Raw genomic sequence first — 24,988 nt, 5'->3', positions numbered from 1 at the left:
TAGGACACTGGATCTGTACACCTTAGAGAATTAACCACTTCACTGCACAATTTTTGTTTTTGTTTTTGTTTTTTGTTTTTTTTTGGTTTCTGTTTTTCTTTGGAGATCTCACTGTGGGAGCAGAGGAAGCCCCAAGGAAGTGAAGCCCTGAGTGGATGTGTGCAGTAACCATGAGCATGTCCATGCCAAGGACACAAAGCCATTTATCCATGGGGAAAAGGCAAAGGCCCCCATGCCCTTGAGGCTCAGACACATGCCAAATCCTTCTCAGGATGGTGTTGATAGTGTGTGCAGAAAAAGTCTACTCTACCTTTCTCCCTGGCCCCATCTGGATATTTACAACCTGAAGACTGCTCCCTGCAGAGACTGCTCCTACTGAGATTAGTTAAATCTGCCCCTTGTCATTTACATATACATAGTCCTCCCCTCCTTGTTTATCTGCACGTAATGCCCACCTCCTTGCTGCTGTGTGCAACAACCCTGCTCCTGGCCAACTATATAATAAACATGCTCAGCTTCTGGGATACTGCATTTTCTCCAGCCCTTGGACCCAGCCTTCCCCAAGTATGTGTGTCCAATCTCATTCTTCATTGGACTTGGCAATCTCAGTCTGCTCCACTTTGAAGGAAGTGCTTACTAAACTGAAATCTAAAGGACACAGTGGATTAAGCTCCCTATCAAGTGTCTTTGGTGAGGGTTGGGGTGGGTGTGAGACCAGTTACATTCTGATTATTGCAGAAGAGTAAAGGATTCACAGTTTGCTTTTGGTAAAGGTAAGCCCCACAAGAGGCTACATTGCCAACGTTTTCCCAAGTCACTTCTAGGAGGTCAACTGACTCCTAGGTGAGTCTTTGGTTATACTGCTTCAGTTTTCTGTGGCTACACTGTCCAAATGGCACCCACTGGTCACACATGGCTATTTGAGATGAACTAAACTTAGAACTAAAATCTTCCTCTTTAGTCACAGCAGGCAAAGCAGGAGGCAAACAGCCAGCCAGAATCCATAGCCAGAAGCACAGCAGATATTGAATATTTCTATCATCTAGAAATTACTCATGGACAACAGTGGTCTAGGTTCCTGCTGTCTGGTTTTTCCTTCAGGGAGAATTACTTGCTGTTACCAATATCCAGAGGTTTATTTCTAAAGCAACTTTACCAATATATGACTTACTATGCCCCAAATTAATCCAGTTCAAGTCTACAATGCAATGGTTCCCCATAAATCTACCCAAGTTCATCGGTAGACCATGGAACAAAAGAAAGAGAGTGTATGCAGTTATGTAAAATAGTATGAAACAGTAATGACCACTGCATATTTATACTGCACTACTTTTGAATTCTTCAAAATTCATGCCTTTTATTGATAGTTGTACAAAAATACATATTCTAGAGTTGAAAAATATTATACAGTATTTCATTGAGACTTTAATATTTTTGTATCTTTTGCTAGTATTGTTAGATTTTTTATAAGAGTTTTACTTTGTGGATTTTTTTTTTTTTTTTTTTTTTTTGCCAATCTGGTTACTATTGATGCCATTTCAACGTTCTCAGGATTTTGACGAAAATATTACCACAATGATATAGTGATACTCATTTTCTTTAGGCATTTACATATGCATATACACATATATGGGAAGTTATATATACATATTTTTATGCTATACTGTTAGAATCCAATTCTATTATACCTCAACATATACAGTTTGCTCAATCTGATTTCTGTGAATGTCATCAGTCATGGGGAAATAGTAAGAGCCTGAATAAACATGGACAATATTTGCAGAATGCACATAAAATTGAAGGTGGTATATAAGCAAAAATGTGAAGTATATCACTTACAGCCTTCATATCGAATGCACTTTAAAATGTTTAATAGATGAAAAATATTTCAACTATCTTTCCCACTTTTTTGTTTTTTTCTTCAAAATGTGTCTCCTGGGTGTTTTGAATTATATATGCTGTTCAAGATTCTTTTGACAACTGTAATCTAATGCCTTAAATGTGTTTCTGATATTTCTATTCAGTTGATCACTGTTCAGTAATTGTACCAAGTTGATAGCTGTAATTTTATTATCACTTTCAGAATGTAAATTTCATGGGTGAGTATACACTTTTGATCCTAGCTCTTGGGTGGCATAGGCAGGTGGATCTCCTTTTTGAGGTTAATCTGGTCTACATAGCAAAACCCTATCTTAAAAAATCAATCAATAAATAAGCAAATAAATAAAAAGAATCTAAAATATTTGAAATTTGTATGAACACAACCACATCATTAATAACAATTGATTTTTATTGCAGATAATTAATATAATTAATATTTACAAAATGTTACATAGTGTCCTATGGGAACTCAATTTCATTGTAAATTAAACCTGCTTTTCTCTTTTCATTGGTTGCTCTTAGTTAACATTTTCATACACTATACAATTTATTCCGATTATTCTCTCCCCCACATCATCTCATCCCTTCCCCTATGACTTAAACATACATAGTCTTCTAAATTTAGGCTTTCCAATGTGTGATTTCTCTTTTATTTATTATACATTCCTTTACTTTTCCATCTACATTTTATGGTACCTTAATAAGAAACCCATTCTGTCATTAGCTTTATCTCAGTGTTTGGTAGGAGACATTCACATTCTTCAGTAGCTTGTCATCAGTGCAAGAAATGACATCGAGGTCTCTCTCTGTGTCTCTGTCTCTCTCTGTCCCTGTCTCTCTCTCTGTCTGTGTCTCCCACTCCCTCTATGTCTCTATGTCTCTCTGTCTCTCTGTCTCTCTCTCCATCTCCTCCCCAATTGTTTTGTTTTCTAATATAAGGTCTCAGACTGTAGTCTAGGCTAGCCTTGAACACAAGGCAATTCACCACCATCAGCCTTGTGAGTGTTGGGATTCCAGGCATACACTATCTTGTCCAGTGAATTTTATGACTCTCTTACATCCCTTTGCCATTTCTGAATTATTTTAATTTTTAATATTGCTGTGACCCTTTTCTAGCTTCTAGATGTAGATACATTAACTTGATTAGAAGGTTTTAGTTTTTAAAGATTTATTTATTTATGTACATGAGCACTCTGTTTGCAAGTGTGCCTACATGATAGAAGAGAGCACCAGACAGAAGAGGGCATTAGATCCCTCTAAAGATAGTTGTCAGTCACCATGTGGTTGCTGGGAATTGAACTTGGGAGCACTGGAGAAGTAGAGCTCTTAACCGCCAAGCCGGCTCTCCAGCCTGATAAAAAAGATATTGATATTAAATTTCATTCTTTGTTGTGTTTGTTTGCAATCTTTCTTCTGGAGAACATTGTGATGGAATGTCCAAATGGTACTTAGTGGCAGTTGGTGTAGACGAAGCCATACTTGTGTTGCTAATTTTTTATAGTCAAGTACACGGATAAAAACACTCTACTCCAGGGAGAATCTTGACTGTTTCTCTGTTGGATGGGTTCCCTTCTCTTCTTCTTTACTTGTAAAATGTTACTCAGCTTTTTTAATTTTATGATGAAGTTGGGGCTCCAAAAATTCATACCGTTTCGAAGAAAGCATGCTGTACCTTAAAACTTTATCTTAGAGCAATTTAAGTAGTATAGGAATGACTTATTTTTTAAAAGCTTTGAAAGAACTCATAACTAATGTACTGCGAAAATATCACCTAGCTCACCCAACTGTTTTCTGTTTCTGACTCTGTGTTTTTATTACATGCCTGTGCAAAGTCAGGAAAGTATGACTATTAAATCAATTAGTCAGACACTTGCAGCTCAGAATAATGGCTTTTTTTGGTTCCTTTGTTTGCAGGCTGGGGATGAAACCCAGGGCAAACCCTTTACCACTAAGCTGAATAACTAACACTGAACAGTGTTTCTTAAAATGTAATAAAAATCAATTTAACCTTTCGCTGACCACAGCGAAACCTTTTTGCTGTTTTTTTAGTGGTTAATAGTCTGCCAGTTTGTCCTGATTTGTCAGAATGCATACTACTTTTGTGTTGGATTATTTTATATGATTGTGTTTTTACTTTCTTACTGTGTTTTGGCTCATTACTTCCGTGCTAGGCATTTTGCGTACAGAGTTAATATGTGTTCGTTGTTACTCTAGTTTCCTTCTGAGAGGACTAGTGTGGAACATTGGCTTTTATTTTTCTGACCTTGTCTCTGTAGAACACTATTCTTTTTATTTAAATGTAAATGTAATGGGAGAATGTGCTGTCATAGAATTCATGCTCTTGTTTCTTGTTTCAGCAGAAGGGCATTTGTCTATTGCTATATACAATTAGTTTGTGTAACTAAAGAGCATGTTTTAACCCTTTGTTCTCTGTATACTCTCCATATGTTGCGTAGTCTGCTTTACTTCTCCTGTGCCCCTGTCAGCCGTGGACTTTCTTTTCAATTTGTCTGAAGATTCTGTCATATATTATAGTGCCTTCACCTGCAGTCATATTTCTCAGGGTCCCCTGCTGTTCCCATATGTGCTTACAGAGGGAGCTTCCAGGATGTTATGACCCACCCATAGGTTCCTATTCTCAGCATTCAGTTTAATTCTTGCTGATCATCTGCTCTCAGTGTCCTGGGATTCTTAGTCATCTCAGCACTTGCCCTTTGCAGAGAGCCCTCCTACCTGAGTCATGTAGCCAACCCTGTGCAGTCAATGGCCTTGCTGAGGTACATTTTGTCACAGGCTGATTGGAGATACTTTGTTGGACTTCCTAGATAAGCCATTGCATCATCTAAATGAAATAGGACTCTGGCAGGCAGTTTGGGGAAAGTTCTCTTGTTAGCCTCCACCCCGACCAGGGTGAAATTAGTACAAGCAGTTCTCTCTGTGTCTCCTTCATTTAATCTCAAATGTTCCCTTGTTGCTTCCAGAGGAGCTTGAGGTCAGGTGTCCACCAGATGGGACCGAGCTCAAGCCCCACCAGTTCTTTAGTTTGGAGCAGCTGGAGTAAAAGGAAGCTCTGGTTTTAATCTTTTTCTTCCAGAATCCTTCTGCCTTAATTACATCCCACCATCATCCTGGAGGTTCAAGACTCACACTCCTTTAAATACAGGAGGAGTGGAGGAGGCAGCTGAGTCTTCTCTGTGCAGTTCAGAGATTGGAGATGTCTTTGGTAGAGTAGGGTGGGGTTTAAGCTACTCCGGAGTGTAAGAGAGATCTCACTTCTTTGTCAGGACACTCATCATCCTGACTCCTTATTTCTCTCCATAAAATGGGGAAAGAGCAGTAACAGCCCATGTGTATTTGTGTGAGTTAAGAGAGGAGACTTTGAGAAACCGTCAAATGAAACCACGTGCCTGATACAAACTCACTGCTTCTTTGCTGAGCTACATGGACGAGCCTCAAGCTTACCAAGATGGTGATGGTTCCTGGATATTCAGAAGTATCTCTTAGTCCTGTGGTTCCAGGGAGGAAAATGGGGAAAGAACAAGAAGATGGGCATTCTCCAAACCTCAGTGCTCTGGTTAAGGTATTAACTATCCAGGTGACTGTCGTGGGACTGTTCTGGAAACGATGGTCCTGTCTACAACTACCCATTCTATTGACCTGTACTTTAGTGGATGGCGTCCTTGAAATTGATCAGTTGTGACATAAACGGGGTTGGCTCTAGAAGAGCTGCATAATTTCAGTTATGCCTTAGCATCTTGTCTGTGAAATGGGAACAAATGTGTGCCTGCTCTTGCTATGCTGTTTTTCCTTCTGTCACAAGGGAGTGGTGTCAGCTCATAGGGATGTAAGCATGCTTTGCGGACAACCTGGATGTGAACTACTCTCTGATGTCCTACTCACCCCAGAAATCTTAGATGTTCTTAGAATTCTTGAATTCTTAGAATTCATGCCTCTTACCTGAGGCTTGGAATCAGCTGCACATGCCAGGAGGACCACTAACACACCTTTCAGTCCTCTCTGCTGTTCTATTCTTGCCTGCATTCGATGACTGAGCTGGCTGCACAAGGAAGGCCCTAGTTCTCATATGTTCTTTCATTTTCATCCTGGGAATATTCCCAACCTGTGATCCTTGTTACACCAACCTGCCTTTCAGAATTGATGAGTACACTTCTCTAAGACAGTCTCTGTTTGCTAAGCAGGCACCTCTCTTTTTCAAAGAGATCATCTGTTTCTCTCAGGGTTCTAGTTCTCCCTCTTTGTTATCAGCAGCTTAGATTTAGAAGACTAAAGCAGTTTTTATTTTTTAGGGATTCTTGTTTTTTTTTTTTTCCTTGTTTCTTTTTTTTTTCCACCTTACATCCCAATAAGCCCCTCATCCCTCTTCTCCTCCCAGTTCAACACTTACAAATTCTTCCCCCACTACCTCCTCCTCCTCCCTTCTTCTTAGAGAAGGGGAAGTCCCACTTGGGTACTGCCACACCCTGGAACCTCCCATTCATAGCAAGACTAAGCGCATCCTCTCCCACCGAGGCACAAACAGGCCGTCCAGTTAGGGGAAGAAGAACCAATAGCAGGCAACAGAGTTGGCAACAATCTCTACTCCAATTGTTAGGGGACTCACATGAAGACCAATTAGCACATCTGCTACTATGTGTAGGAGGCCTAGGTCTAGCTCCCTGTATGCTCTTTGTTTGCTGGTTCAATCTCTGTGAGCCCCTGTGAGTCCCAGTTAGTTGACTCTGTAGTAGAAGATTAAAATGTTTTATAGGTCAATATGGATGGATAAGTGCATGTGCAAAGAACTCTAACTTCTATGAAATTTACAATGCCATGAAAACACTTCAGCAAAGATTTTGGCATACTATTTACAATGTCTTGAACACCATTCCTCACAGAACAGGCGTGATGGAAATCCCTTAGTAACTGAAGAGGCATAGGCATGAAGGAGGAGAAATACTTGCTTACTGTATTGTTTGTAAGGAAAAAAACCTCTTAACTGAGCTTAAAAATCCGGTTGCGAGCCAAGAATTGCATGTTCCAGGAACACGCCTCTTCCTGTCACCATATCAAGGTACCAAACCGTTGGCTGCTTGTGCAGCCAGTATCTTTCTAACCCATGTGTGAGCAGGAGTTTGTGGGAGACAAGTACTTAGGTCAGGGATCAATCAGAACCTGGTACAGGCCTTGGGTGTCTGGCATCATTAGTTACAGATCTGCCAAAATGCTTTGGGGAAGGTTTTAATTTAAATCCCAAGTTTATTTCAACGAAATCTCCCTGATACGATCTGTTGGGAATTTAGAGTGAACTAGACAAGTGTTCATTTTGGAGGGCATTTGTGAATTAGACAGTAGGTCCATAAACAACAGCCAAACAAACAACTAAAACAACAACCCATTCTGGGTGTATGACTCTCAGGATGCCCCTACTCACTTCAGAGCTCTCAGTGAAAGGGTTGAAGAATCTTTGTTGGCTACATCAATTTTTTTTATTGACATGTAAATGCAGAAGATTAGAGTCTACTACAGGAATGGCAGGATCATTTAGGTGATTAGTGAAAACATCACTTTTAGAGAACTCCTACAGGAAGACCCCTTCATTCTGTCCTGTTGGGATTAGCAGTCCTGGGACATATAAGGAATTGATTTCTGTATGTGAAATGGGTTTGCTCCACTGAGGAAGTTCGGTGGGAGCAGGATGGAAGGGACCGGGTTGTGAGTGGGGGGCTGGCAACAAGGTGCAGAACCAAGACCATGGCCAGGTGCCCAGCGGCCTACCTGTGGGATGTGAGCTAGCTGCCCCCTAAGGATGCCTTCAGGTGAGGACAGGTGGGGGTGGCTTGTGCCCTGCTGAGCCGGTTTAGGAGAGTTTCAAACACAATCCCAATGCTCGCACTGGCGCCTGAACAGATCCCCGCGGCCTGTAGGGGGCAGCGTGCAGCTCAGCAGGCGATGGTCGTGGGCAGATCATGGTGTGCCTGGGGGCGCTCAGAAGCAGCCCTGGGCCTCCACAGAGCCACGAGAGGGGACTTAGGGGCCTTGTTGGAGCCCGGACCTCCGCATTACGCGCCTCCCCGCGTTGCCCGTGTTGCGGAGTGGCTGCATGTATCCTCCCCACCCCGGCTCCACCGAGCATGAGCCTGGACTGAGGGCACACAGAGCTCTTCAGTGAGCGTGGGACCTTAAGGCACTGGGAATTCGTAGGTGAGCTCAGGGCCTGACGGGAAGCAGCGCGCACGACGTTTTTGGCGACTGCAGTGGCGCGTGTGCTTGGGCGTGGTTTTCTTTAACAAGTGCCAGCAGTGGGGCCGGCGCTGAGAGTGACTAAATTCTCTCTCCCTCTCCGACCGCCGCAGGCCAAAGAGGTGATTCTGCCTGCATGATGTCCTCCTTGCTGGAGGCGAGCTCTTTGCAGGCGCCACATCGCGATCAAAAAGAGAAAGAAAAAAAGAAAAGGAAACGTGGAAGAAGCAGCCAGGTAAGGGGGCAGTAGCGGCGCTGGGGGTCACCTGGGCCACGGTCCGGCGTGCTTTGACAGTGGCGGGGTTTCCAATGGTGACCTCAGCCTCGGAGTGTCCAGGGACATAGCCCGGGCCAGTCCTGCCAGGGTACCTCGAGGCATGGCATTCGCACAGACCCCTACCCTTGCCGCAGGTCTGGTCCCCAGGGACAGCAAGCTGCCAGAGCAGCAGCATCAATGTAGGTAGGAGACCCGCGGGCATTCTTGAACTCACTCTCCCAGCCCTGGGGAAGCAGTGCCAAAAGGAGGCGTTGCAAAGTGAGCCCATTGGGTAGGGGAAGCGAGGATTCAGGGATGTTTGGAGAGCTGAAGCAGGGATTGCAAACCCCACGGCACTGAGAAAGATTGGACAGGTGATTTGGAGTGTGCATGAGAGCTGTGCTCTGACATCCCCAGAGAAACTTGGGGCTCTCACCTCTCTCTAGATTGACTTGAATTAAATGGCCTTGTACCTCCCAGGGCAGGACAGGCTTTTCAGAGGCAGCTTAGCCTGGTGGCGCGCTCCCTGTAATGTTTCTATTGTATGTTAAAGAACGGGAATCGGGCATCGTGGGAATATATTTTCTTAAAACCTCAGGCAATGAATATATATATTATTTAATAGATTTCTTCTAATCTATTTGTAATTGGTTGCCCCTTGCAAGGGATTGTATTGGGAGGATGTAAAATACCCCTCCTTCAATTACTTGGAGAAAGGGAACAGAAACAGAGATTCCCTCTTTTTTAGCCTGCAAAGCTCTGAGAGATTACAGCTCCGCATAATTTAATTCTTCCCCTACCTGCTCTGAGCAGGCCTCCAGATCAGCAAGTGCCTTTGGAATGGTTTTGCTTGTTTTCGTTTATTTTCCATGGTGCTGTTTAGAAGGCCACGAATTGCTAGGTGAATTTTAAATTTCAGGAGGTGACACCCAGAGTTTATGGTGGTTTCGTTCAAATATTGCAGTGTAGTTGCAGCATAAAAAATATTTCCTGTGACAAGAAGTGGAAAAAGAAAGTTGATAAGCTAAGAAAAGTAAAGCCTTGAGCCAGACCAACCATTTGGCTTCCTCAAATATGGAGCAAGCATGGAATGTTGCTTTTTCAGAATCGAAAGGGTTTTTAGAATAGGGCAGTGAATACTGTGTGGTGCTAACCCGTCCTTTTTGTGGCTGACAACAATTAGGATACAGGTCAGAATATGCCAACAGCACAGAGTTGGCGCTGGAGGTATTTGAACTCAGAAGTGCTCAGGAACTGTGAACGTTTCTCTGTTATCACCCTGGATCCATCTAGTGAAGTAGAGCACTTTGATGCCGTGTAAGAGGCCGTTGTGAGGGCTGGAGAGATGGCTCAGTGGTTAAGAGCACTAAGTGTTCTTCCAGAGGTCCTGAGTTCAAATCCCAGCAACCACATGGTGGCTCACAACCATCTGTAATGAGATCTGATGCCCTCTTCTGGTGTGTTTGAAGACAGCTGCATTGTCTAACGTATAAGTAAGTATATTGTACAAAAAAAAAAAAAAAAAAAAAAAAAAAGAGGCCATTGTAAAACTGCATCTAGCCTTGTCATCTACTGCTTTAGTTTCTATGCAGACAGGGCACAGTTGGAGAGCTTCAAGATCAAGTTCATTGCCTGTCTTTAAAGATCAAGTGTATCACCAAACTTTTTTTTTTCTTTTTTTTTTCCGGAGCTGGGGACCTAACCCAGGGCCTTGCGCTTGCTAGGCAAGCGCTCTACCACTGAGCTAAATCCCCAACCCCCATCACCTAACTTTTAAACCAAGAAATGTAGTGTCTTTTTTGCTGCTTGTGTAGCTTTTAGTGATGTATCTTATCTCCTAGTACATCCTTTGTTTCCATGATAGTTGTTTTCAAGTATATATGATTACCGATCCTTTTTGTAGACCTATTCAATATTTCTGCTTTTATTGGTTAAATATTTTTGGTGAATTTGCATTGTGATATCAGTAAAATCCTATGTGAATGTTTTAGAGAATATACCGGTTTGTGTAATTTGCTCTCAAGGATTTTTGGTGGCCTGTATTCACATTTAAAAGACTCGAATTTATACCATCCATAGCAGGATTGATAGGGAAGCACAATGGACAGTGACAGTGTTGTTCCCGTTGACAGTTGTGGGAGCCAAGAAAGAAGTGTGACTTGCATATTTGCGACTAACAAAATCGAGACTGAGTATCATTACTGTTGAAGCCCATGTAAAAATGATGAAATTTTCAGAAATCACCAGTTAAGAAATCGTAGTGTTGCTTAAATGGAATCTGAGTTTCAAAGTTATGTTTCATTTTTCTTTATTCCTTAATGAAGCTTTTTATTAAGTTTTTTATTCACCATTTCACCCTTAGATGCACAGTGCTAAGATCATAGTAGGTGCTCAATAAATCACTTAACCATCGGGGCAGAAGAATGGTAAGAAAGTATGTATTTTCTATACGTTCTGTTAGTTTTGGGAACAGGTGGTTTTAGGTTTACCAGTCATATCTTGGTATCTTGTCCCACATAAGACAACTTGACAGAATCCCCTTTCTGGCCATTATGTTCAAGTTATTTTTGTCTTAAGCCTTCTTAAAAATCATGGAAGTAGTGTAGAAACTTGATTGTACCTGCAATATAGCAAAAAAGGTCAGTCTAGATAGGTAAGCAGTTATGTTTCTCCATGAACTGATGTCTTAAAACATGTAAATTTTAGGAATTTAGTGTTGTGTTTTCTAAAGATACATCATACAACATACAGATAACATTGTAATAGAATAAAGGAATCTTTTGATTTAGCACCAAATTCCATAAAGCAATGACTACTGCACAGCTCTCTTGGCCATATGAATAGCAAAAATTGTATTTCACTTTTTTAAAGCAGTAACAAAATTACTTAAGGTTAAGCGGAGCCCATGGGAAAAGGTCCCGGTGGTGTTTCTCTTTGGTTTCTTGTGATCCTTCTAGAGAATGGCTTTAAGAAATAAGTGCGGTCAGGTGGTCAGAGTGGTCAGGCAGTCATGAGCAGATGGTTAAGCAATGTGCTAGGACCCCATAGACCACTGAGCCCAGCTGAAGAGGAGAGGCTAGGCAGTGAGCCCAGCTGAAGAGCAAAGGCTAGCCAGTGAGCCTAGCTGAAGAGCAAAGGCTGGCCAGTGAGCCTGACTGAAGAGCAGAGTCTAGCCATTGAGCCTGACTGAAGAGCAGAGGCTAGCCAGTGAGCATGACTGAAAAGCAGAGGCTAGCCCATGAGGCTGACTGAAGAGTAGAGGCTAGCCAGTGAGCCTCGCTGAAGGCTGATGAGCAGAGTCTAGCCCATGAGGCTGACTGAAGAGCAGAGGCTAGCCAGTGAGCCTGAGTGAAGAGCAGAGGCCATGAGTGAAGACCAGTGAGCCATGCTGAAGGCTAATGAACAGTGATTTTAACATTTATATATAAGTTCTTCAGTTTTCCTAAAAGTTTGTACAAAAGTTTGCCTCCAAAAAGATCGCTTAAAAAGTTCTCTTTGCACTCTTCTTATCTCCTTTCCTCTTGCTCTTATGTCACAATAATTTCCTTACTCTCAAGGCCTTATTCTCAACACTATGCCTTTACTTCTAAGTTCTTCTTGAGTTTTGTCCTCTTCGGTTCAGTTCTGTGTAAAAAGCTTTCTCTTGCTTTGTCCTCAGCATTTGTATATCTTTCTGAATACATCATCACATGGTAAAAAGTTCACCACAAGTTTGCACACGAATTCAAATCATAAGTTGAATAATAAGTTTACAACAGAGAATATTTACATGCATATCCATTAAGAGTAATTATCAGGATAAACTGTCATCATCTGTCACTGGCTCTACAGGTTCGTGGAGAGTAAAAACTGTAATTTTTGTGAGAAAAGAGTAAGTGAAATTACCTATAGGCAAATCCAGTCAATTTTTTATGTTTGGTCCTTGCACCTATATTAAGTCATTAATTCTCTTTTTATGAACTTTGGTTAATTGGTTTATACGCTCTTAGAATGGGCTCTAATTTGGAGATGCCCGCTTGGTATTGCAGAAGTAATTTACTCATGACACTTTAAGAATGGCAGAGTTTTCAATGCAATTTTGATTATCAGAGAGAACATAAGAGCAGTCCTATTATAAACGGGCTTTGAATTACTAATCTAATTTTAGGAATTCTTTTACAATCATCATTAAGAAGTAAGAAATCATCTATTTGTCGATACAACATCACTCCAAGACAATACATCTTTGTTCTTCTGTGGTGATCTGTTCAATAAGTAGACTAAAGAGCATGACAAATACAGAGGCAGATGCTTACAGCCGACCACTTAGCTGAGAACAGGATCCTCAATGGAGGAGTAAGAGAAAGGATTGAGGGAGCTGAAGGGGTTTACAGCCCCATAAGAACAACAATAAGGAACACCCAGAGCTCCCAGGCTGACACCATCATCCAAAGAGTACACATGGACAGACCCATGACTATAGCTGCATATGTAGAAGAGGATGGCCTTGTTGGGCACCAATGGGAGGAGAAGCCCTTAATCTTATCAAGGCTTGATGCCCCAGTGTAGGGGAAAGTCAGAACAGGGAGGCAGGTAGGCCTGGGTGGTTGGGTGGGTGTGGTAACACCCTCATAGTAGAAGGGGGAGGGGGAGTATAAGGGGTTTTATGGATGGGAAACCAGCAAAAGGGATAACATTTGAAATGTAACAAAATCCCTCTCTGGGGAGGGGACAGCGGATAAGGTGCTGCTAGCCCCCTACTTCCCTGCTGCCTCCCTTTGTTCGTGACTCTGGTGCCAGGTGTCAGTCTGGGACTCTCCATGGGCTGCTGCTGGCACTGGTGCTGGCGTTCAGGTCCAAGAGCATGATGAGCAAGGAGCACATAGTTTGTCCCGATTCAGAGCTGGGCCAGTGGCCACCAGAGGACAAGCACACCTTCCTGTATGATCATGAGGTCTTCCTGGGCAAGGAGCATTCCAAGACCTTTGATAGCTAAGCCTGGATGAGAGCAAGGAGAGGCTGGGGAAAATTGTTGATCCAATAGACAGTGATGGAGGCGGCCTTGTTACTACTGAGCAGCTGAAAGTTTGGATCGAACAGGTACCAAAAAGATACATCTACCATAATGTGGCTAAACTCTGGAAGGATTATGATAGGGACATAGACGAAAAGATCTCCTGGGAAGAATACCAGCAGTCCACTTATGGCTACTACCTGGGAAACCTTGCTGAATTCCAAGATAGCTCTGATCATCACACCTTTAAAAAAATGCCTCCATGAGATGAGAGGAGGTTTAAGGCTTCAGACATTGAAAGCAACCTGACAGGTACTCGGGAGGGATTCATTGCCTTTCTGAACCCAGAGCAATTGAAACATATGAAGGAGATTGTAGTTCTGGAAACCCTGGAGGATATCGACAAGAACAGGGAAGGACTTGTGGACCAGGATGAGTATATTGTGGACATGTTTTTCCCATGAGGACAATGGCCCTGAGCCAGACTGGGTTTTGTCCAAATGGGAGCAGTTCAATGATTTCCCAGATCTGAACAAGGATGGGAAGCTGGACAAGGATGAGATTCGCCACTGAAAGGATGAGATGCTAACCAAGGAGGAGATTCTACAAAACTGGAACATGTTTGTGGGAAGTCAAGCCATCAATTACAAGGAAGATCTTACCAAAAATCATGATGAACTTTGAAAGCCACTCATCCTCATGTGGCCAACCGTCACGGGCTTTGTGCAGATGTTCTGGGTGATTGCTATAGTTGTCAGTTGTATAGCAGTTGTGTCCCTAAACCATGAGAAACTTTACTAAATCTCAAATCACACATTGCTCCTCAAACAATAATAGTTCTACACCCCACTTTCACCAATGGACAGTTCGGGGAAACAGAAATTAACCAGAGACATAGAGAAACTAACAGAAGTTATGAAACAAATGGATTGAACAGATATTTATAGAATATTCCACCCTAAAACCAAAGGATATACCTTCTTCTCATCACCTCATGGTACCTTCTCCAAAATTGACCATATAATCGGTCACAAAACAGGCGTCAACTGATACAGGAAGATAAAAGTAATCTCATTCATCCTATTGGATAACAATGGACTAAGGCTGGTCATCAATAACAACAAAAATGACAGAAAGCCCATATATACATGGAAGATGAACTCAATGTCAACTTAGTCATGGAAGAAATAAGAAAGAAATTAAAGACTTCTTAGAATTTAGTGAAAATGAAGATACAACATACCCAAACTTATGGGACACAATGAAAGCAGCACTGAGAGGAACACTCATAGCTCTGAGTGCCTGCAAAAAGAAACAGGAAAGAGCATATGTCAGCAGCTTGACAGCACACCTAAAAGCTCTAGAACAAGCATTAAATAAACCCAAGAGCAGTAGAAGGCAGGAAATAATCAAACTCAGGGATGAAATCAACCAAGAAGAAACAAAAAGGTCTCTACAAAGAGTCAACAAAACCAGGAGCTGGTTCTTTGAGAAAATCAATAAGATAGATAAACCCTTTGGCAGACTAACCTGAGATCACAGAGAGTGTATGCCAATTAATAAAATGAGGTCTGAAGAGGGAGTCACAATAACAGAATCTGAAGAAATTAAATAAACTCATCAGATTGTACTACAAAAACCTATATTCAACACAACTCGAAATTGTGTAAGAGATGGACAATTTTCTAGACCGATACCAGATACCAAAGTTAAATCAGGAACAAATAAACCATGGAAAAACCCCATAACTCCTAAAGAAATAGAAGCAGTTATTAAAAGTCTCCCATCCAAAAAGAGCCCAGGACCTGATGGGTTTAGTGCAGAATTCTATTAGACCTTCATGGAAGACTTCATACCAATACTGTGCAAACTATTCCACAAAACAGAAACAGACAGAGTACTACCAAGTCCCTTCTATGAAGCCACAACTACTCTTACACCTAAACCACACAAAGATACAACAAAGATAGAGAACTTCAGACCAATTTCCTTTATGAATATTGATGCAAAAATGCTCAATAAATTTCTTGCAAACTGAATCCAAGTACACATCAAAACAATCATCCATCTTGATCAAGTAGGCCTCATCACAGGGATGCAGGAATGTTTTAATATACGGAAATCCATCAACGAAATACACCATGTAAACAAACTCAATGGAAAAAAACCCATGATCATTTCATTAGATGCTGAGAAATCATTTGACAAAATTCAATACCCTTTCATGAATAAAGTCCTGGATAGATCAGGAATTCAAGGCCTATATCTTAACATAGTAAAAGCAAAATACAGCAATCCAGTAACTCACATCAAACTAAATTGAGAAAACTTGAAGGAAAATCAGGTTTTCTAAAATCAGGGACTAGACAAGGCTGCCCACTCTCTCCCTACTTTTTCAATATGGCACTTGAAGTCCTAGCTATAGCAATCAGACAATGAAAGTAGGTCAAAGGGATACAAATTAGAAGGGAAGAAGTGAAAATACTAATATTTGAAGATGATATGATAGTATACTTACGTGACACGAAACTTCCACCAGAGCATTACTTAATCTGATCAACAAATTCAGCAAACTGTTGGAGTATAAAATTAACTCAAAGAATTAAGTATCCTTCCTCTATTCAATGGGTAAACAGGCTGAGAAAGAAATTAGGGAAATGATACCCCTCACAATAGGCCCAAATAATATAAATTATCTTTCAGTTACTTTAACAAAACAAGTGAAAGACTCACATGGGGTCGGGGGGGGGCGCTGGAGGGGGACTTATGGACTGGAAACCTGGAAAGGGAATAACATTTGAAATGTAAATAAAGAAATATATCAATTAAAAATCAAATTTAAAAAAACTAAGAAATAATCAAAAAAAGAAAATGTGAACAAGAAAGAAATTTTTGGATTTGAAAAACGATGAATGCCAGGTATTTGAAAAACTGTATGACCATGGTAAACCCTTTAATATACTTGAGAAATTTTTTTTTCTTGTTAATGAACTGGGTCTGCTTTTTGTTTTTTTGTTTTTTTTTTTCCATAGTGAATAGAAATATAGTCCCTTTCTGACTGTAAGGCTAGGAATCCAGATGTAGTGGAATTTATTATTTGTTCAGTCCTGAACCATTGAGCCTGCCTCTAACACAGCTTATGCTAAGGCAACAGGCCAAGGGGACATCTAAGCCAGAGACCGAACTATCTGGACTAACAATTACAGGTGAAATTCCTACTTGTAAATGGGAGGAGAGGAATAAAGGATACCTGTGAGGATTGAAAAAAAAATGAAATATACCCAAAAAAATCCAATAAAAATGTCAAAAACAAAAAGAAGAAATAAAAGAACTTAGAAAATGCAAAAGATTGGGGTGCCATTCCACAGTCATGATGTGTTTCTTCTGTGATAGCTTACAGATTAACTCACCTCTCTATTATTGTTTTCTTATTTGAAAGTAAGTAATGGCATCATCTGTGGACTGGTTGGTAAGAACAAAAGCTTTGCCTAACTTGAATAATAGGTCTCTCCAGAGCATGTGCTTAACATTCTAAGCACAGAGATATTTGCTGAGGGGAGTAAAAACAATATCCAGACATAAAACAGTGATTTAAAAAAATTCTGTACGCTGGTATTAAAGGCATGTTGCAACTTTAACCAGCTTTGTAGGTATTTCTATTAAACAAACGAAGAAACAAAAATCCTATTACAGTTCTAGCAGTTGCATCCAACAAAGAGAGAGCTGTGAGGTAGTGTGTGCTGCTTCTTTCCCCAGATACCTCTGGGCCTCAGGCCTGCATCCAGTGAGCTGGACGTAAGAGCAGCCTAGTTGAAATTCCTACTGCCATGGCAGGATTCTGCAGGAATATTTTCCTTCCAACAAGGAACTTGTGTGGAGGAGACCTCTTTGTGGATCCTCAAGGACTCTGCAGTTCCTATTCTACAGGGAGAAGCCCTGCCAGGTCTTTGAGTAAGGCCAGCCAGTTGTTTGGGGAAATCTCTGGTCTTGTGGCAGGGGTCAAGGAATGGGTGAAAGAATGGCAGCTCCGCTGAGAGCAAAGGCTACCCCTTCTAGGCCTATGACCTCCTAATTGATCTTTTCACCTGATGCCTTATTCACATTTTTTTACTATCATACAACTATGATCTTGATGAACAGCTTGTCCCTTGTTTTCTCAATCAGGTCTTTGTTGTCACAGACTTTTTGAACTTACTCTAGCAACTGGGACTTATTCATACCTTCTGTATGCAGTAGGATCCTTGGTGGGCCTGTCATATCTAAAATAGAAGCTCTGGTAATCCAAAAATTGGACCCCAGTATATCTCAGGCCAGGAAAGATGTCACCCATCACTAGTGAAAAAGCAAGGGAAAAAATTACATAGGAAAAATATGTGCCTTAATCAAAAGAAAAGACCCTCAACTTCTAAGGACTCCACAATCTCCACCCCTCTGTTTTTAGCTTTGCATAGTGATGTTGTACAAATGGAGATGGTAGTAAAAGGCATTGCTCTTCCCACAAAAGTCATACATGAGCTTCACTCTGACATTAGTGAGGTTAGGTGGCATTATAGCACACATTCAGGTGGCATTACAACACCTAGGATAAGAACACAGAATCCATATATGACAATGCCAAATGGACTCCCTCCTGAACTTATGGACCCATTAAAATTGAGGTTTAACCTGACCTTAGGCATTTCCATTCCGTGCCCATCCTCCTGATTTTTATGTGTGATATGAGTAAAAGATCACAGTGCAGCCCCCAATATCCTTATGATAGGACTTGGAAATTCAGGAAGAATGGTATTGGAGAAGTGATGGCTATGTCGTTACAATGTAGTAACACAAGGTCCAGGTTGACGTTTGCTCACTGATGTCCAATTTAATTGTCTTGTTGTGTTTCAAAAAGTGAGGATGTCCAACTTAGTAAATAAAAGGCACAGAAATTTATAATTTTATATATGCCCTGTAGTTGATCCCTATATTCCCAAGAAAAGGGAGTTTTATTACAAAAAAATAGGATTATAGACCATTGATTTTGTGGAATACATGGATGTCTAAATGAAACAATGTCAAGGTGTCAAGGACTGCACAGTAAGCAAATATTTCCAGGTTTTACACAATCAAAGTATAGAAGAAAGATATTGGCCTCCAGAAAAAGGGAAACCCTTGGGAATAGAAATGTATATCACATCCATTGTCTAAGGTGGTAGAAAAATCTCCCTCATCCATGGTCCCTAGAGATTTGGGTGCTAAGAAAAAATCTCTTATCCAATTCAGGGATGTAAGCCATTCTCCCCAGCAAAAGCATTGATGACTTTTGAAAGAGAGAGAAATATCTAGCTTTGGAATAGTTGTTGCCAAACGGTATTTCCGGTGACACATTAGAGACTGCAGGAAAGGGCCCCCACAGAAATTGATCAATTTGGGGAAAGCTAGTTAGCAGGTAGGCCATAGAACTTCCCAGTGACATCATCAGTAAGCCCTTCATTGGACAATCTATTGTATCTAAGAGATCCCTAGAATCTTCTGTGATTGTGTTGTGGTGACACCAACTGCCTTTGGGAAATTCCTTCAGTTCCCTTTGGGCTCACAAACAGGCATGTTTTGCCAGCTGCTCAGGCTATTTTGGAAGGAGAGTGGAGATCAAGGAGAGACCACACCAAGGAAGAAGGAAGCTGACTTCCTGTCTAGTAAAACAGGAAGGATGAAATCATTCTGGGGAAGGCTTGCTGAGTCCTGGGCAGAGTTGGGGAACTTCCTTGAGGAGGTAGGTTTGAGATGTGCCTTCTAAGACTAGGCCTTACAAGCATGAGCCTTAGGATTTCTCAAAGGCAAACCAAGAGTCAGGAGTTCCTGATTATTAATTTGAGAGAAAGTCAGAAATTGGTAAGCCTTCAGTTTCTTTTCTAGAAGCTTTTTAATTGTGTCAATGAATGGCAGAGGAAGGCACTGTGAGATTAACAATGTGACCATCCATGGTTGGGAGTTAAAGCACTTCATCCTCTAGATTACTGTAGGTTACATAAGTCTCTGATGACAAGAACAAGGAAAGATGCACCCCTAGTCATGAGTTTAGGTCTTAGACACTTTGGGCTGGAACACATATGACTAGAGTTTGATGGTGCTAAACATTATGAACTCCAGGATTTACCTGCACCACATCTGATATGAGATAACAATGTCCCACATGTTTATGTCTGAGTCAGGTTATACGTTTCAGGGCGAGGGATTCTATAATAGTGAGCTTGGCACATGTATGGCATTAGAGGTTGGAAAGAGGGACGTAGCTTAAGAATCCAGCTCGAGGGCTGGAGAGATGGCTCAGTGGTTAAGAGCACCAACTGCTCTTCCAGAGGTCCTGAATTCAAATCCCAGCAACCACATGGTGACTCACAACCATCTGTAAAGGGATCTGATGCCTTCTTCTGGTGTGTCTGAAGACAGCAACAGTGTACTCATATACAAAATAAATAAATAAATCTTAAAAAAAAGGAATCCAGCTCGAAGAACGCTTTTCTGCTGTTTCAGGCATTCACCTAGTCTCTACCATTTCCTCTTCCTCAACCTCCTTTTGGGATTCAGAATGCTCTTTTCCTCCCATGGGCCATCAAATATGCAAATTCACTTGGGTTTATCTATCTACAGGTTTTGGTAGGAGGGCATCATCCCCAAATGTCATCAGTAAGCAAGAGAAGCATCTAAAGGAACTGTAGGAACTCAAATTTGAAATCCAGAAATGTAAATTCGAGAGGCATGAACTTTATCAAATCCTGGACCTTTATATCTATGATGATTGGGACTACAGGTAGTCATTATGCCCAGTAACCTGTTCGCTGTCTTGTGCTCTGTCTCTGCTAACCCAAGATTTCCTCATATCACGAGAGAGTTTCACCTCTCATCCTGGATTTTGAGGAGACTTGGCAGGCATTGGCTTGTGAGATAAGCTAGGTGCTGTGTGTTTAGGGTCAACCTCCTTTTTACTTGACCCTGAGCTCCTTGGATAAGCAGAAGTTCTGTCAATAGCTGGAAGGACCTGGTTAGACTTGATGCATCTAAGTGAGGGAATGAAATTCCTGCATGCCATCACTCATTTACTCTGATTTTGTTCACTATACACTGATTCTATGGCATCTCCATGGAAGTAGTTGGCATTCTAATTGTGTTTGTATATGGGTTGGTATGTATTTATATGAACGTATTTCTGGGTGTTTTGCTCAGGACCTGGAGACTGGGACCTTTGATGGGATCTGAGGATCTGTCTGATGGACAGTTTGCAGGTCATGATAGCGTGGAAGCCCACATGGACCAACAGAACTCTTTGCACCTTCTATTTACTTTGGTGGTAGATAGGACTCTCCTGAGGGAAGGAGGGGTTACAAATCCTCTTCCCTGTCTAAGTAGTTATGCCCTCTGGGAATTCAGGTAAGAATAGGAAGCAAGGTTTGAGAATCCCTGCTTTCAAAACAAAAGAAATGTCATCATAACTATCTGTTGGACCCAAGGCTGTGGCACAGACTGGAGGAAACTTCTTACAGAATTAGTCAATGCCTTCATGCTTACCTGGCCAACTCTTGACAGTCAGCTCCTTGGACCTGGTAACCTGGCTCTGTTGTCCTGTGCTCAGGATAATAAGTTTAATCAGCACAAATAGGACACAGTTCAAAGGAGCAAGTATGTGCCATAAATTGGTTTTAAGTAATCAAGTCAATAGTCTGATTTCAGGTAATCTTTTTTTGCCTGATTTGAACTTCATTTATTTTTTTGACTTTACTTTTTTTTTTTTAGCTATCAGGGACCGTTTATTGTGACCTAGAAATGGTGATTGTGGTAATAAATTCTGGACATTTGTTATTCCTTAACAGGCATTTTACAGGCTCCACCCACTCTAGTACAGAGGAGTCTTTGCAGAACCATATCTCCACAGCCTTTTAAAGAGTCCTTATTTCAAAAGAAATGTTTGCTGATTCACGTAGAAATATTTCCTTGAAAGAATTGATGTTGTCTCACTGTTGTGGTTTTGCTCTGGTCTTTGTGTTTGCCACATTCTTCCCTCCCCACTCTTAAATTTGAATTTTTAATGGATATTTCTTATTTACATTTCACCTAATTCTGAAATCATGAATTCACACAGTTATTTGTTCCTTGGGCCATGCCCTAAGACAGGCTGGATCTCGAATTGCTAATACTTCAATCTGAACATGAGATGAGAATGATGGCTATGCAAATGGTGACCAACTCAATAAGTTATGCCATGGAGAGGTACAAGGAGCTCATACAAGTGAATAGTTCCTACCAGTGAGTCCCTGAGAGAGATGAGAACCCAGCACTAGGCAGGGAGTGCTTCTGTCCTATATGACTTTGAACAAAATCAGGGCTCTGGCTCTATAGTGTCTGACTCTTAACAGGAAAGCCTGCCTCCTGGCACAGGGTCTTGGATTTGTAACTTTAGGACTCAGTGGTCCTACATGTGAAGAGTTTAGAAGACCCTCCAATTGTTATTTTCCCCATTAACGTTCGCTCCTCTACATAGAAAAGATTTGCACCATGATGGGAATATCAATCAACTCTGAACTTCTAGGACACTGACAGGTTCTCTGTGGTCCATGAGATACACATGCAAAGATTGTATAGCTATTAGGTCTTCTATCATCCATCAGAGGGGATTTGCCCTCTACTTGCAGATGGTTTTAGCATACTATGGACATATGAGCACCCATATGGTCCAATTCTTCTACCTTGATGTATATAAAACATCTTAGTATCAGGATTTTCAGGAGTACTTTGATTCACAGTGAATGTGGCCTCTGGATTTGGCTCCTCTAATTGGTGCTAACTTGTATACTGTGGCTCTAGCCTGTTGATGTCTGTAGATGAGGGCCCTTGAAGGGATGATTGTACTTGCAGGAGTGACAGGCAAATAGAAGCTTCCTGGAATTTGACGTTTATTGTTTGTGGTTCAGCAACACGCACTTCCAGCTCCTGCGTGAATGGACTCAATTGAAGAACAATATAAGGATTTTGCTGAATGAGAACAGACAACTGCTGGTGGAGCAGACTAAACTGCCAGCATCCTATGAGAAAGCAAAGAAGTTCAGTGAGGAGGCCAGCAATTACATCTGTGTCCCCAGAGCCAAGCAACAGCAGGTAGGGTTAGGCCTCAGGGACAGGTTGTCCTCATGTCTTATCATAAACATAGACAAACCAATGTAACTGTCCATTACTGTTACATGTACTGATCTGTGTCCCATCCAAGTGTTCATTTATGTAATCATTTACAAGGCTTTCTGTGGAGATAGCCCTTTTTCAAGAAACTTCATGTTTGGAAAGCAAATGCTCCTGCTCTTTGAAAATCTGCAATTTATTAAGGGAGATAGGTTGATCACACATCACAGCACTACATGCCATTATGTGTGGAGGGTGCTATGTGGGAGCCCCTCTTTAGACTTGCACAGGGCTTTGAGGGATGAAGCAAAAGCCTGGAGCTCATTTTCTTTACAGGGATCCTGTGAGATTCCAGGAAGATAGTAGTTTGCGAGGAGGAGAGCCTGGTGGAAATGCTAAAGAAATGGTTCTCATTGTCCTCTTTTGGTGGATTTGTACTTTCTCCCCCGTTTTCCCTGTATATCAAGACCATCTCTTCATGCTTCCTAAATCTTGGGTACCAGACAGTGCCTGAGTAGCAGCATGTCAGTCCTGTTTTGTTTGGGTGTTGCTAGAGAGTTCATATCTTGTCCTTATACTCTGAAGCTGGTTGGAAGAGCAGGGATGTGGAAAGGGGTTCTCAAACGCAGAGAATTGGCATGAGAGATTTGAGACGTCAAGAACAAAGTTATCCATATATACCCCCATTCTCATCAAGAAGAGTGCTATCTAGGCCCTTTTATTCCTCTAGGGAAAAAGAGCTGAGTAGATATTCTTAAAATACCTGCTTTGAGTAGTCTATTTTATGTTGTTCCTCCAGCATGATGCAAACTTCATTGTTTTCTGCCAACTTCTGATTTTTGGTGTGTGTGTGTGTGTGTGTGTTTGTGTGTGTGTGTGTGTGTGTGTGTGTGTGTGTTTGTGTGTGTGTACATTGCTGTGGTGACCTATAATTTGTGGGTATTTGGGGACGCCAGATAATGACATCTAATTTTGTCCAGTCATTCACTAACTTAGACCTTTTAGCCTAGGTCTCTCAGCAAACCTTCAGCTTCCTATTTTGTGCTGGCCAGCAGTCTTTGCATTACTTGTCCAGTGTCCAGGTAGAGCCCCCTCTCTTATTTGTCTCAACACATTCTTTAGCCATTCAACTATTTTAAAAATAAGGCTTAGATTTCTTCACTTTACCTGAGTAGAGGTATCCCCCTTGAAGATCCTGGTTTGTCTTATTGGCTTCACCATGATCTTACATGGAATCTTATAGTGTGCATCCCTCTGCTGACATTGTTTTCCTGACTATATCGTTGGCCTGGCATTCTTTCAGGATAGATTCCCTCTCAGTCCTGTACAGAAAGTTGTAGTTCAGAAAAGTCACTGTCGTTTATTTCATTATTCTCCTTCTGACTGATATTGAGGTTGTTTTAATATCACGTGAACTATAATGTTACGAAAAGTTCCTGAAAACTGGCATTGAGTCACTGTCTTCCTCTGATGCTTCCAAGGTCTTCTATGAAGGCAGCAGGGTAGTTTTAGTGAGGGGCCTATGATGAGTCAACATAAAGCTTACTGAAGGCTTTTCTTCAAATCCTCTCTCTGGGGAATTTGGTGTTGTGTTGTTTAGGTTATCTGTGCAAAGTTTGTAACTCAGGTAGGACCAGCAAGTATCTGCTTAGAAAGATTTTCTGAAGTGGAAATAAGTACAGGCCAGGACAGCACAGCCTGCTGGAGTCTAAGAGACTTGTACACATCATAGCTCCCACTAATTCCTCACTGAACAGGAAACCTGCTGGATAAAAACTTAGTTTCCTTTGTGTGTGAGGGGGTGTGTGTGTATGCGTGTGTGTGTTTGTATTTGTGTGCGAGTGTGTCAGTATATGTGTGTGTGTGAATCTGTGTGTAAGGGTTAATGTGTGGGTGTGTGAGAGAGTTTGTGTGTTAGTATGTGTGTGTGTTTACATGTGTATATGTATGTGTGTATGTGTGTGTGTTTATGTGTGTGTATGTGTGTGTGTTCGTTTGTGTGTGTGTCTATGTGTGTGTGAGTGAGTGTGTGAGTTTGTGTGTGTGTGTTTTTGTGGATGTATGCGAGTGTGTGTGTTTGTGTGTCTATGTCTGTGTGTGTATGTGTGAGTGTGTGTGTGTTTGTATGTGTGAGAGTGTCTGTGCATGTGTATGTGTGTATGTGTGTGTGTGTGTCTGTGTGTCTGTGTGTGAATGAGTGTATGAGTGTGTGAGTGAGTGTTTGTGTATGTGTGTGTGTGTCAGTGTATATGTGTGTCTCTGTCTGTGTGAGTGTGCATGTGTGTTTGTGTTGGTGTCTGAGAGGGTGTGTGGGTATATGTGTGAGTATGTGTGTGTGTTTATGTGTTTATATGAGTGTGTGTTCATTTGTGTGAGTTTGTGTGTATGTGTGTATGTGTGTGTTTGTGTGTGTGTGTCTGTGTGTCTAGCATTCACCTCTATAATTGACATGGTTCATCTGTGCCTCCCAG

At 41.5% G+C, this 24,988-nt stretch overlaps 1 protein-coding gene and 1 pseudogene across 2 annotated transcripts in view; both read left to right on the top strand.

Moving 5' to 3' along the window:
- The first annotated feature begins 8,171 nt into the window (after nucleotides 1-8,171).
- LOC134481231 (uncharacterized) overlaps nucleotides 8,172-24,988 on the top strand; it is a 55,085-nt gene continuing 38,268 nt past the window's right edge. For both annotated transcript variants that reach the window (XM_063271825.1, XM_063271824.1), the window contains exon 1: nucleotides 8,172-8,356. The gene's annotated coding sequence lies outside the window, so the exon portion shown is untranslated. The remainder of the gene's footprint in view (nucleotides 8,357-24,988) is intronic.
- Nucleotides 12,665-14,921, top strand: LOC103692760 (reticulocalbin-1 pseudogene; annotated as a pseudogene).

Source organism: Rattus norvegicus, chromosome 12, assembly GCF_036323735.1.
Source record: "Rattus norvegicus strain BN/NHsdMcwi chromosome 12, GRCr8, whole genome shotgun sequence".
Lineage (NCBI taxonomy): Eukaryota > Metazoa > Chordata > Mammalia > Rodentia > Muridae > Rattus > Rattus norvegicus.
This window is presented reverse-complemented; position numbering and strand designations above follow the sequence as displayed.